At 44.2% G+C, this 15,455-nt stretch overlaps 1 protein-coding gene across 3 annotated transcripts in view; it reads left to right on the top strand.

Annotated features, from left to right (window-relative positions):
- The window catches only part of ANO2 (anoctamin 2), a 2,341,832-nt gene that overhangs the window by 905,796 nt on the left and 1,420,581 nt on the right, over positions 1 to 15,455 (top strand). The window lies entirely within an intron of this gene.

The following is a 15,455-nucleotide window of genomic DNA, read 5'->3' as shown; positions in this document are numbered from 1 at the left end:
TCATGTCATGCTGCAGAAAGGGCTTCCAATTCAGGGCTTATTAAAGCAAGCTGTTCACAACTGGATCAAAGAAGAAGTGATGATTCAGTGGACGGCAGACACTTACAAGGGCCCGCTGCTACCTGAAATGGGCATACTAATGTTCATGCCCAGACCACACTTGACAGGCTCTATACATAGTAAGGATGCAGAAGACATAGGATGTTTGCAATAGTGAGCAATCCCTCGTCCTGAGAGTGGAGCACTCGCCCATGTTTTTTTGGTGTCCCATTCAAGTTCTGATGTTAAGCTGACGGATGATATAAACACCCCAAGAGATACACCTGCTCACAGCATATAGAGGTTTCTTTCTGGAAAAAATATTAATGCTTACTTGATTGAAAGAGAGGAGGGTACTAACACGACTAGTGCAGCTTCTTTTGTTTTGTTCAATGGAACCTAAAATAACCATTCCTATTCACCATTCAATGCCCCACATCTGTGGTTACATTTTGAAGACCATTTCAATAGACTCATAGCTGATGTTTTACTGTGGTGTGAAGGGTGGTAGAAAGTTGGGCATGGATATATTGTTTTCTGTTTGTTGCATTCCCTGTGTCATTCATTATGTCATTGCTTTTTTTGCTGCCCCACCACTCGTCTGCTGTCTTCACTCTCCCTAACTTCCTCCTGAAGCGCCTCTTCCCTTGCTCTCTGCCACAAATGGGTATATTAGTTGGACATGTGTGACTTTTGCTGCTCTTCTGCCTTCAAGCAAGTCTTGTCATTTGTCTGACAGCCAGATTTTGACAGTCCATGGCGCTATTATTACAAAGGGTAAATTACAATTTCGCTTGTTCTGTTTACCATAATCTTCTCTCTGCTTTCTGTTAAAGGTGTAGTCCAAAACAAGATTGTGCAAAGGATGATCGATTTTCTATGATCACCCAAAAAGCGGTTTGATTAGAAATCTTAGGTTTGGTGCCTGAGATCCAATGCTCATACTCTGGCAAAGTGATACCTTTTTATAAAATAACTGTACATTTCCACACTTGTTAAGTGTTTACAATCCTTGTTGATTTATTTGTCAATCCGTGTTTCACATAATCAGTGTCACCCTTGTGACAAGCATATTGGTATGTCAAGGTTGTTCCATGTATTTGACAAAAAACAACTTGCTTTTGGTTTTGCTGGTGCTGACACATTTTTCAACCTTAAGGTTTTTCTCAAGGCAGTAACGTCAATAGTCTGGTCCCGGTTGGTGAGGGCCTATGTCAATGGAAGTGGTTGTACTGTATAGTAACTTGTCTTGGGTCGGTGTGGATGTCGTACATGGTCTCGCGGGGATCAGCTTCAATGATCGCTTCATTCAGATTATGAGCATTGGATCTTGTGGGATGTTTCAACCCACGCATCCAAGCCCTGCAACATCACTGTGCATTACTGGCAGCGGAAACATCATAATGGCCACCGGAAAGCATGCTGCTCGCCAGAAATCATCCCAAAATGCGCAGTAAAAATCTAAAAGATAGGTTGCCATCTTCTTTTGCCTCTGTCAGTGTTAATACAGTAGACCATTGCCAAACCCCATCCTTCGGCTGCACACAGAGCAAAATTAGTGCAAATATAGAGGGGTTCAAAATCCGTTTTATTTGATGTCAAAAATTGCTAAAATCATGGCTCACCAAAACCACTAAAACGGTCCCACCTCCTTGTTGGGGGGGTCAACATCATTCTCCCGCAAGAATCTACATGAATCTGAGGTCCACAAAAGTGTATCTATATTTGAACAAAATATATTTTGAGGATTGTTTACTGGTAAGACAGCTGTCAAAAATAGGTGCAGTACCTGTGCTCGCCACTGACCGGCGCTGGTGATCTAAATTCTGACAGGAGACCTGTATTTCAGAAGCTAAATAGTAACCTGAGTTAGCTGAGACTTCAAAAGGCTTGCTGTCCCCGGGAATCCTTCACACCTGGGGACTCCACACCAGAAGGCAGGATATCACATGGTCCTGTTGATTAAGAGGGAGGAGATTTTCCCTGCAGCCTGGAGGAAGGAACAATGGGGGCTTTGGGATGAATAGATTATGCTGATTTGAGGTGTAACTGTCCACACTGCTCTATGAAAAACAAGACATGTGACCACTGAGTCGAGCCAAGCTTCTAGGGGCGGGGACAAACCCATGGGCGTACTGAAGTGAAGATAAATATATGTTTTATAAGAATACTGATAACTAATTGTAACCAGCTGATATAAATGTACAATTTTGAGATTCTTAAAATGACACCTTCACTCACAGTTGAAGACGAAGTTGGATGCCGTGGGATGTTCTGAGGCCAAGCCCCGTATTTATTAATATTGTAGACACGGGGCCTCATTACAACCCAGGCGCTAAGTGTTTAACGGCGCCGTAAAAGGCTGCGGTGCCGTTAAACACTTAGCGCCTAATTACGAGGTCCCTTTGCGGGACCCGACCTTAACGGCTGGTTTTACCAGCCGTTAAAGTAGGGTGCCGCAAAGGGACCTTGGTGCTACGTACGGTGCCGCAATTTGTGGCACCGTACTTAGCGCCTTCCCCATTCCCATTGAGCCCTATGGGGCAAAAATGGGAATGGGGAAGGGCCCAGGGTGAATGGGGAATTACCGCCCCGCCAACCTTGGAATGGGGTGGTAATGCCGGCATTCACCATGGCGGACCCCGGCATGGACCATGGTTCTAATAGACCATGGTTTAGCGCCGGGGTCGTAATGAGGCCCACTGTGTTTATGCTACAAAAATGAAAACTTACTGTAATATGCCCAGAGATGGGGTGTACCTCCGTGTAAGATTTAGTGCAAAACCAATATTGCGAAACCTACCAAAATCGCTAATAAGTTGTCATTTCTGAACCCAAGCTCTTAGAAAGAGCAGGGTTAAACATCGACCTGTCTTAATTAATATGTGATATGTACATGTATTCTCAACAACTTGTGTATCTGTAAAGCAGGTTTGATTATGAAAAACTGATTTTCTTGAGAAACCAAAGGGGAGTGTTCTTTCCTTCAGCCATAAAGATGATACCTGATGACTCATTCTGACTCACTACTCCCTTCTGCAGTCAGAGGACAGTAAATCCTTTAACCTATCAAATCCTTAGTGGGTTGAGCAAGCATAGAAAGCCAGCCTCCACACCCCCTTTGGAAACACATAAAAAGAACCACTGAGACCCAGATAGAAACACTCATTTTTTCCACTACTCATCGATTCTTGCGCAGCAGGCTGCCTGACCATATCCAGACAAAAACTCCAGACTCCTGAGGCTGAAGATTCCAGACAGACCCCAGAACCAAAACTTTACAACCCAAACTCTAGAACCTTGGAGAAGCAGAGGCCTAATACACAAGCTGAACTCTTCTCAGCAGGCCTCAGAACCCAGCAACCTAACTAAACTATTCAACAGCCGGGCAAACTTTTTTGCTTCTGGCGTGAAGCCTGTGCCAGAACCAGACCCAGAAAGCAGAGCTGTATCCAGAACCCATCAGACCCAGACCAGACCGCTGTGCAGTGCCGATAGCAGACCAGAGGCCACGCTGTGAGCAGAACCAGTGCCTGACCATCCGGTGGCGAGAGTGCAGTCCAAACTTGACCAGATCTGTGACGAGGTCCATTCCCTTCCAAAAACTAGGAGTGAGTATCTATTCTAGAACTGTGCATAGTCATCTCTAAAGTCTAAAGTAATCTTATCCCATCCATTTCAACCTGTCCAGAACTGCATAGAAATTGTGTGTCCATTCTGTGATTTCAAATCTGTAAAAGCGTCATCTGTTATTCGGAAATCTTGGCTTTATTTTTTAAAATCTACCTCCACAAACACATCCGTATCTTTTGAACTGCACGTCCTAGAAGTGAGATTTAACTGTCAATTTAAAGCTTATAGTTTTTCCGTAATCGCGATATACGCACGCGGAAAAAGTGCTGCGAATTGAAAATTAGCTTCATTTCACCACTTGCAAAAATAGCTGCTTCTTGCTTTCCACTGCTGAAATTCGTTTTCAACCTGATAATCACGCATGAGTCATTGCTAGTGTTGACCTGTACCAATCTAAAGTAACTATCACCTACCCTGAATCTCCTTCAGCGAATTAAAATCATTTTTTAGCATATTTTTCACTTCATTGCAATCACATTTAAAAGTATTTTGCTTGTTTAAAATCATACCGGTTTTCTCTAAGCTTGCTGGGGAGAACTGGAACTGAACTGCATTTGATTGTATTCTGGAAACCTGTGTGCCCTCCTTTCCATCTCTCCATATTGCATAGGGGGGAGTGAGTAGTCACAGGGGAAAAAGTGATTATATTATCTTCTGATTGAATTGATATCAAGTTTATTTCTGTGTTGCATTCTTTCCTATCTTGCATTTCCTTGAAACCATACAAAGCATTCTCTGCTACCTTATTCTTTCTATACCAACTCCTAAGTGATTAAAGAATTGTGCTATTGTAATATTATCCATTGCTGATCACTGTTATATTCATAAGTGTGCTATCAAATATTAATTTATTCATAAAAGTGATATATACGGCTTTGGTATATATATATATATATATGTTGTTTTATTCCTCAAATAAATCTTTTAATTTGCAAAACAAACCTACTTCTTTGCTTAGTGAGGTCATGGGGATTCAAAGAGAGGGGCATTAAATAAGGGCTTATCATCCAGATTCAAAGAATTTGACATAAAATATATTAATAAGGGCTTCCATCGCATTGCGGGATTGAAGTCACTTACAATCTCAGGCACCAAACCAAACATCACACAAAACTTGGACAACAGGAGCATTGTCCTGCTGAGATCTAAATACAGGCGGCAGGCAACTAACGGAGAAAGCCTACATAGCCATCTTGAGCCAACAAACCTATAGCGCGGCCATCCACAGTTCCCACAAGCTCCAACACCCCCACGCCGATTAGAAATCTTAGTCTCTCTGTTGATTGCTGTATAGTGAAACGGCTTTGGTAAACAAAACCTCAGACGGACCAATTTCCTATATGACTGTCTCTCTGATATAACATCGGTTTGACAATAATGGAGTAATCCTTTGAAAAGGGATCCCAGAGAACTAAAGTAACATATAGTGGCATTAAAAAAACTGTTTGTTCTGTATCTTGAGGCTGGTAATTTGGCAAACACTCAGCACTTTCTGCACACACCGTTCTGCACTTCACTTCCCCAGCAAGCTGTCATGAAGTGCATTATAGGAAACCATCAAAGGACTTTGCGGTAGAATGCAAGGATTCATAACACATTTCCATTAAATGTGCAGTTGAGCAACAGATTTAGACACACCTAAATGAATAATGGTTTGTTTGGGACAATAGTTAATCTTTTGGAATTTCAATACATTGTACCAATATCATGTGCTCTGAGTTTGAGCAACTTGAGAAACTAGTACATCACAGTATTTGATTTCCCATTCCTCACCCCAAAATAAAATAAAGTGCTGGCTCAACAGTTCTTATATGTTTTGAAAAGGGAGTCAAATATACATTTCTTAGATGTGCTTTTAATAGATGGAGAAGTAATGCATGTGAAAGTCACCAACATGAATGTATATCACATACCTTGTCTATAAAGTGTCACAGCTGGACGTGCTCAGAAAGGTGGTTCAATGGTTTTTATTTTGTAAGCAACATAAGATGTGCACATTATTCAATGTTAATATGAGCAGACTCTTCAGTGTTAATATGATCAGGTTGTTCAATGTTATGCACCATAGCTGGAGAGACGGTGGGTACATTATGGTGTGTTCCTCTCTCATCCTCTCGTGGGTTTCCCTCCTCCCTAGCCCAGACTCCCCAATTCTGCAAGCTGACCACAAGAGAGCGGTAACACCTATGATATAGTGCTACCTGTTAGGCCCTAAAGGTAAGCGCCTTATCTGGCTCCCTATAGGGATTTTCTACAGAGCCCATCTACTAACTCTCCCCAAAGTTGTGAATATGACTTAATGGGAAAAAGTATCAATATCAGATGCTTTGGTTGCTCCCTTTCACTCTTCATTCTGAAATGACTACCCACGCTATTCTACTCACTCTCACTCTCCCTCTGACATCCTGCCTCACTCCCTCTGGTCATCTTAGCACCCCCCAACCCCTTTTTGTTTTTCAATATTCGCACCCTCTCTCTGTTCTTCTTTACTTACCCCTCTTTTCCACTCTCTACCATTATTTCCTCTCCTCTCTCCACTCTATCCTCATCTCCCCACAACTCTACTCTACTCCCACCTCTACTCTACACTCTGTGTTCCTCTTCTCTCTACTAACCGCTCACTGTCCACTCTACCCTCCCGTACACTCTCTACCCTTCTCTTCTCCACCCTTCTGTAATGAATCCCTTATCTACGCCTCAGCTCTATACCCTAATGTTCCCACAATTTCTCTGCCTGTCTCTTTCAGCTACCCCCACGTGTGTTTCTCTGCCCCCTACTACTGCTTTGCACTCTCTCCACATACCATACACTTTCTCTAATGCTCCTCATCACTTCTCCCTCTCTCGCTCTCTCTAGCTTGCCTTCTATTTATCACACTGTTTAAACACACCCCTCCGCACAGTACTTTACCAGCAACAATTACCACTCCCTGTCACAATCAATACCTCACCTCTATTCTGCTCCAACTCTGGCACCACCTCTGCAGCACTCTGCTCCACCGTCCATCCTCTACCTGGTCTCTTGGTCACCTTACATACCTCCTGACCTTACACCTGCAATCCACATTCTGCCTTCCACGTAATCCCCTTATATATTGTTCTTTCCTGATTCTAACTCCCCCCACCCCTTCCATTGTTTCCAGCGCTGACCTGACTCTGTGGGCTAATATGTGGGTGTCTTTTCCCTAGGGGATAGGTTACGCGGATGAAAAGCTTTAAAAAACCCTCTTACCCCTGTCCATTTTCAGGCTCTGTTTTCAGGGTAGCAGGCAGGTCATCAGGCTGCTTGTTTTCTAAGTGGCTTTATTTATGCACTGGTGAGTTTTGTTGCTAGCTCAGTCTGGATAGTGTTTGTGGGTCTCTCTTGTTCCCCTGCAGTCTCTCCTCACTCCCAGTTCCTTTTCTGTTGCCTCCCCATTTACCTGGGGTTGTCTCGGGTTTGTAGGTTGGCTGTTAGGTGTCTCATTTCTTTTTGGCAGGAAACATTCCAGTCCATTCCCTTTCAGTTCTTCATTTCATTCCCCTGATTGAGGTCTTGGTTTCCTTGCTTGCTTGCTTCCAAGTAAGGTGCATTCTGGGAGTTGCGGTCCTGAAACAGAAAACAGAGAACACAGCAACAAACAATACTAGAAGGAACATGCGACAGAGGGTGGGACCAATATTAACATTCATGGCACTTTTGGGGTTGGTGTCAAGGACTGGGGTCTCCCTTGACAGACTTGTGCCCCGGACCCTCTCTTATATGCCATTTTGTTAAAAGGATGTTGAAAGCATTGCTTAATTAGCTCTCTACTCTTTGCCGTGTAGGAACGTTCTTTCGTGTTAGAGTAAACAACTCCAGAATTAGTTATAAAACGTAAACAGGAAATGGGACAAATTACTGTGAGGTCCCAGGCTCAACACACTCCCATATAACACAGTCACAGAACTTCTTTAGCTGTAGCTGGAGCGATACCATTATTGTGTGCATAACAACTGCTGATTAAGTCCCCATTAGATAATATTGTTTCCACTGTTGAGATGTAAGAGTATTCTCCAGGGCCACCAAATACCAGGTGTTCCTTTAGACAAAGTTTTGCTAATGAGGCAAGATTTGTTTTCACCAACACCAGTGAATAAGTTGCAAAATAGGTTTTGCAGAGCAGCAATTGAGGCTTGGCTTAGTCTCATCTGAAGCACAGAATGCATGCTCTTGATAGTAGCCCTTCGGCTGACCTCCAGTTTATACTCAAGCATTCATTAATGATCTGTAAGTTATTATTGCCCTAAATTAGGTCTTAAACAATAGCTAATACGGGAGGCCCTTAAATATGAAGGCCAATGCAGAATTGGAGAAGTTATAATTAGAAATTGATCGTTTATCATAGGCTTTGCATGTGACCTTTTGGGAACTATGTCAGTTTAAGCTGTGAAGACCATTGCATGGGTCTGTTAACTTTGTTTCTCCGCTCCTTTGGTGTGTAGCTCCCATCACCCATTGCCAGCGTAGTCAATGGTGAGAAATTGGTGGAGTCATGGTACCAAGCATCTGGAAAGCCAAACATTTAACACCCCTGCAATAAATTAGCGTTGTCCTGTCCTTGTTATTGGTCAGAGCATTTAGCTTGAAATAGTCTTTCAGCATAGCAAACAGCTGCTGCACACCCTTGGGAGTTTGGTTCAAAATGCTGCATCATCTGCTCAAATGACCACTTTACAAACAAGATACTGCATAACATCTGTGGCAGGGTAGTTTTCATGCAACCCATCTTCAAAACAAACTCGATCCAATTTACAAAGTGCTTTATTTGCATAGAGGCGTGCCGTTTATACATTGACCATTTCCCTGGAACATGTTAATTAGTGCACCCTTTGGTCTTATGCTGAAAATACCTCTTACAGATGTTATCTAGTAGGTAATGTCTTTGCAATATGTTGGAGTTCGGAATTTCGGAATTAATCCATAAACACATAAACCCCCCAAAAAGGCACTGGATTCCAATACAATTCCATACAATGTAAATCAGTGATACATTATTTCTAAATTGAAGCTCAGAAAACAAAAATTCCAAGAAAAAGAACTCATACACAGTATATATTCATTATTAACCGACGAATACAACAGCCAACAAAAGCATAGCAGCAATCGTTTTTCTTTATCATGGTCAACAGTTAATAATTCTAGAACTTGAGCAAGATTTATATCATGTGCATCTTAGACGCATACAATGACAGCCCAATGCAGCAAAACTAAACACAATTTGACATATAAACATCAACATGTTGGGTGCCATAAGCTGCCTGTTACAAGGTTGGACAATTTCATTCAATTTACATATTTGGACTAGGTACAGAACTTCTCTTTACGTAAAGAGGGGTGAATCAAGATGAAAGAGAAAGCAAACCTTTGTAATAGACTCTCTTAGTGTATTGAAAGTGTCAGATTACCAAACATTCATTAACCCCTAAGTGACCTCTGAAATAATACGTTTCATGTTTTAAAGCAGAGGAACAATTACACATACAGGGCCTGATTCTTGGAAGAGTGTGCATGTATCCCGCAATGCTTGTGCGGCGAGAACAAATCGGCACGAGCCAATGCGCATAAGAAAAAATGCGCGCACAGCGCATTCATGCTATTGTTCCCACTAAGTATGCCTATACGCAAGTTACGTCGGAACGCCCCTGACACGCCCCCACACAAGGCCAAAACAGCCACATGCACTTACAATTGTGGGCTCCCAGGGTGCGAACACACGCATCCCATGAACACTGCGTGGGGTCCCCCCCCCCCAACCAAGCCTGTACCTCGGTACCACTGCGTGGGGTCCCCTGTAACTGGCATACCACTAACATGCATACAGTTTCCCGTAAACGCATATATTTTTTCGGCCAAACTGTGTGTGGACCCCCATAAACCATTCCTGCACCCGCTACACTGCGTATGCGCACCCCTAAGTACGATCAGAACCCCGTCTGCGTGCATGCAGCCCTAAATCTGACATGCAAACTCACCTCCTGAGTTGTGATTTTTCCACGCAAGTCCGTACGCCTGCTTTCGGATGGCGTAGATTTAGAGGGCACTGCATGGGCATTTCGCAGGCGAGAGGTTGTGCATCACATCCATGAATTAGCTTTGTTGAGCGCATTTGTGGACGTGCTACGGACTGCCTGCGGTCCGTCCCTTGTAACACCCACTTTTTCCCTTTTTCTTCCTCATTTACAGAGTTACACCCCCTACTCCGCCTCCTGCGCAGGCCTCTCGCACGCTGTGCATGGTGTCTCGCGCAAGGCACTCAGCTCCTCGCAGAGACGGGCCGAGCCTGTGCAAAATACACGCAAGTCCCAAAAAAGTGCTGCACATTCGATTCCATGAATCAACTAACGGGATTGAGCACGCAGTTTGGCACGCAGGTCCCTATTTTCCACATGAATTTGGCACACAGAATTTCTTAACCAATAGGCAATTGCTGGTAAGTGATCACTGGAAAGAAACACAGATGTATTGTCCACTGTAACACACATTTGCTGTCACACTGGTGGCGTGGGGGTCCTAAGTTTAGTAATAACAGTGTTTTGGTCGCCAAATCAGCAGCTCCTCTGAAATGATAACTTTTGACACTCACTCAAGGCATCACAAAAAGGTTAGATCAATTTTTATTGTAGGCAGAAAAATACATCCTATCGAACACGCCATCATCCACCTCTAAAACAAATCATTGCAGAAACGTAGGGACCCCACAAGACAACTATTCATCAATATTGAACTCATGTATTGCCAGTACAATCTTGGGGCGACAGGTGATCAGACATAACTCTTGCTGCATAGTTTCCTGGATTTGGGGCACAAACGTTTCTGTCCACTGTTAGAATAAGGACTTATGGAAACAGCCTAATGTTAAAATAAGCCCACATTTCTATCACGTATGCATTTCTTTTTTTTTTCTTCATACTATAATGCAAGCAGTGTGAATTAACTAGACATGCTTTCAATGAGTCTCATTGTTGCTGATTAATGAGGGGAAATTCTCTGCTTAATCTCTCCCACTTGCTAGGGGAGGGTAACAAAATGCCTCTGCTCCCTTCCTAGCCACTGAATGCCAAAGGATGACCAGGTTACATGGGTGGTATCACTGCAATTCACACGTTAAGGTGTCCCTAGGTGTGTGGATTGTTAGAGTGCGATGCCCTCAGCCTGGAACCAAGCCAGACCTAGGTTCCCACTAAAGGTAATATGGTAACGTGTACTACGATGTGGGGCATGTGTCTTGTTGGGATTAATGCTAGCTTCTCTGGGAATTCTTTGCATAGTCTAGTCTTTTCTACCATGCTTTTGAGAGCAAACGTTGCCTTGTCTACTGAAGGAAAGCACAGTGAAAACCACTCTATGCCCAGGGCTCTCCTGGGACAAGGAGATTGTTGATGATAGGTGGAAGCCATCATCAAGACAGAATTTGGGAATGTTCCCCCAAATATCAAATAAAAGATTCGAGTGATTGACTGTGGAGGTAACTGAGTTAATTAGAGATTATGTTATGCAATGTTGAATGCTAGCAAACAGATTTATGTTCACTTGCAAGGGTTAGTCATTGAGTGAATTAAAAAGTATCATTGACCATAAGCAATGGCGGACCATGTGTATGCGGGGGGCACTGCTTTCTCGCTTGTTTGGCAGGCAGCACAGTTCTATTGTTTGTGGGTGTACTGTGCTGTCTGCCATTAAACAGGGGTGCATTGCAGCATTATGTTTACCTTGAATTTATCTTCAGTTCAGAGCCAAAAGGACTCTGCAAAATGCGCAGAGCGCAATATTGAGAGTCCATCAGAGCATAGGAAAGTCAGCCTTGCCACCTCTCATCATTGCACTACTAGCATAGGTTGACAGGAGAGGAGGCTTCAGGGCTCTGTCGTGAATGGTGTCAGTGTGATGAAGATGTTGTCAAGGAGTTCCCCCCTTCTCACCTGAGTCCGATCTTTGCTGGATTTCTTGGTCGATGCCTTCTTGCGGACGGATCGGGTCTTCAATAAGGCTGCGCGAGTCTCTTCCGACTCGAGCGTGCGTTCAAAGTTCCGGGATGCAACGATCCAGGAATCCGAGAAATTAAGAAAGTGCACTACACAGCACATGAGCCCAGGTAGTAAGAAGGAAAGGAGAGGGTCTAGGAATGGAGTTAGAAGGGACAGAATCAGGGAAACAATACCGCGAGTTACGGAGCACACGTCTGGTCGCTACTTCGCAATAGCATTGAGACGCACAGAGCCACTGGGGGGCGTGGTCTATTAATAGAACATGCTACGTCCAACGTGTAGAGCGAGGAAAGTGTTTCACGCTGGCCGGCCATGTTATGAGTACCAGGGAGTGTAAGCCCTGTTGAGACAAGGACCAGGAATTCCAAAAGGGGCGCATTCTGTAGGTCATGACAGCATGCCTCCTCCGAAGACCCGTTCCTCCAGGTTTGCCCTGGTGTATGAGGTGAAATTTTCTGAGCAGTCGAGGCGTCTTGAGATTAGAAAGTGGTTCCCAGGTTCCTTCACTAGGAGGATATCCCTTCCGTTCAACCAGGTATTGAAGCTGACCTCGTTTATAACTGGAGTCGCATATTCGAGACACTTCATATTCCAGTTGGTTGTCGACCAGCAGAAGAGGGTGTCTGCAGGATTTCCTGGAGGATTGGATGTAGGGCATTAAAGAGGATGTGTGAAAAACTGGATGAATTTTCTTCCAGGAGTCTGGTAGTTTGATCCAGTATGAGACTGGATTTATAATTTCCTTGATGGGAAATGGACCATAGTACCGAGGGGCCAATTTGCTTGGCCGTAGATGTCGGGGTAGTAATTTCGGGGACAACCAGACTTGATCACCAATTGCATAAGAAGGCCCTTGTCTTCTTTTGGAATCCGCATACCTCTTAGTCTGTGTTCTGGCCTTCTCTAAGTTTTCTTTGGCCTCCTGGTGTACGTTGATGAGGGTTTCGATCCAGGAGTCAACAGTAGGTACCAGTGTGGGATGAGGGAGAACAGAGGGTAGAACAGATGGATGGAAACCTTGACTACAATAAAAGGGACTGGTCTTAAGTGCTGAATGATCGGAATTGTTGTAGGCGAATTCAGCCACGGGTATCAGGAGCGACCAGTCATCCTGGACCTTGGTGGCGAAACATCGAAGATACTGTTTCAGGATCTGATTAGCACGTTCTGTGGCCCCATTGGTTTGGGGATGATAACCTGATGAGAGGGCGCGTTGGATTCCCAAAATGCGACAGAGATGTTTCCAGAATTGTGAGACGTATTGAGGTCCTCGATCAGATATGATCTTGGAAGGAAGTCCATGCAGACGGAATATGTGTTCCAGAAAGATTCCAGCAAGTTCGGACGAGGATGGTAGCTTAGACAGGAGTGTAAAATGAGCCATATGAGTGAACAAGTCAATGGTAACCATGATGGTCGTGTATCCTCTGGAAGGTGGTAATTCCACAAAGAAGTCTATAGCAATGAATTCCCATGGCCTTGTTGGCAGTGTAGGTTGCAGTAGAAGACCCACCGGTCTCTTGTTATCATGTTTATTTTGACTACAGATAACACAAGCTTGGATGTACTGCTGTACATCGGTCTTCATTCCAGGCCACCAAAACTGTCTTTGTATGAGGCGGAGGGTGTTGGTTATGCTACGATGTCCGGAGTGAAGGGTATCATGACAGAGGTTTATTATTCTTTGTTGTAATTTCTGTGTGGGAATGACCAGTGCATTGTCCTTGAACAAACATCCTTCCTTGACTCTTAGATTCCATTGATTCTTCCTTGAAATATCCTTCCACAGATCAGAGGATTGGGTTTGCACTCAACTTTCTTCCAGGAGATTGACTGCTTGAACTACAAAGATTGTGTGGGGAAACATCTTAGGGTAGGCCCTATCTTCAGTAGTTACATAGTCAGGACGTCGAGATAAGGCGTCAGCAATCAGGTTTTGTGATACGGGAACATGAGTGATGTGGAACTGGTACTGGGCAAAGAAGTAGGCCCAACGCACCTGACGACTGTTCCTACACTCCACTGACTAGAATTTGAAGATTCCGATGGTCCGTGCAGACCTGAACTGGATGTCTAGCACCCAGAAGTAGATGTCGCCATTCAGTGAAGGCTTGGCGGATGGTTAACAGTTCCTTTTCCAGGATGGAGTAGTGTGTCTCACTGGGAGTCAGGGTTCGTTAAAGGTAAGCAATGGGGTGTTCCAGTTTATCCTCAAATTCCTGCTTCAACACTGCTCCTATGGCGTAGATAGAGGCATCCGTTTCCACTAGGAATGGTCGATTTATATCGGGTTGGGCTAAGATGGGGGCTTGCGTGAACTCTGCCTTTAAACGTTGGAATGCCTTATCTTGCGGTGTAGACCAGATAAAGGGGGTGTCTTTCTTCAAGAGAGCAACGATCGGCTGAACGATCTCGGAAAAGGTGGATATGAACTTCTGGTAGAAATTGGCAAGCCCCAGGAAGGATTGAACTTATTTCACGGATGTGGGAGCGGGCCATGCCAGTATGGCCTTTAACTTTGAAGGGTTCATACCAATTCCTTCTGGGCTAAGGATGAATCCTAGGTAGTGAACAGAAGTAACGTGAAACAAGCATTTTTCGGGTTTGGCTAAAAGTTTGTGTTCACGCAGTCATTGTAATAATGCCTTTACATGTTCTTCATGCTTTAGAAGGTGCTTGGAAAAGAGCAATATGTTGTCCGGATAGACAATGACGAAAAGGAATAACATGTCAGAGAACACCCTATCCATGAAACGTTGAAAAACTGCAGGGGCATTAGCTAGTCCAAAGGGCTTGACTAGATATTCATAGTGACCAAAGGGTGTTCTAAAGGCTGTTTTCCATTCTTCCCCTTCCCGGACACAGATCAAATGGTAGGAACCCCGGAGATCCAACTTTGTGAATATTACGGCGCCTCTCACAGCTTCCAGGATATCCGAGATCAAGGGCAATGGGTACCAGTCTTTGAGGGTACATTGATTTAAGCCACGATAGTCGAGGCAAGGTCTGAGTTCCTTGGTGTCCTTCTTGGGAACAAAGAACAACGAAGCACCCACTGGAGATTTTGAAGGTCTTATGGTGCCATTTTCAAGATTGGTATCCAGGTATTCTCGGAGGGCCCTTTTCTCAGGTTCAGAAAGGATGAACATTCTGCTGAAGGGAATCACTGCTGAGGCATCTGTATCTATGGCGCAGTCTTCAGGTCTGTGAGGGGGTTAGGCCTGGACTATGGCAGTTGAAAATACATCAGCATATCCATGATAGGCCTCAGGGACTTGTATGATATTGGAAACCATGAGTGGTGTTTGCTGGTCTCTTGGTGGTTCTTTAGGGGGTGTCAAGGATGGATCCAGGAATAGACAGTGAGACATACAAAACTCTGAGCCTAGGAATAGTGATCCTGCTGTCCAATTGATGTACGGATTGTGCTTCTGTAACCAGGGCATACCCAATACCATGGGGTAATGAGCTGACTTAATAATGTTGAATCTAATCCGCTCTTGGGGATGGTTTATAGAAAGCTGGATCTCTTTAGTCTGCAGGTTTATGGGCCCTGGAGTGAGGGGTCCTCCGTCGATAGCTTCCACCGGCTGCATGGTGCTTCGTCTCTCGTATGGAATATGATGACTAACAACCCAATCTTGATCAATGAAAATCCCCATAGCTCCGCAGTCTACCAAGGCCAAAATGGAATAGGTCTTATTCTTGGAGGGCGATAGGAAGGCCTGCAGTATCACCAAATTGTTTTGTCCAGGAGAGTTCAAGGATGGAATTGC

Source organism: Ambystoma mexicanum, chromosome 12, assembly GCF_040938575.1.
Source record: "Ambystoma mexicanum isolate Mex_15411 chromosome 12, UKY_AmexF1_1, whole genome shotgun sequence".
NCBI lineage: Eukaryota > Metazoa > Chordata > Amphibia > Caudata > Ambystomatidae > Ambystoma > Ambystoma mexicanum.
The sequence above is the reverse complement of the archived record's forward strand: the minus strand, read 5'-3'. Positions and strand labels throughout refer to the sequence as shown.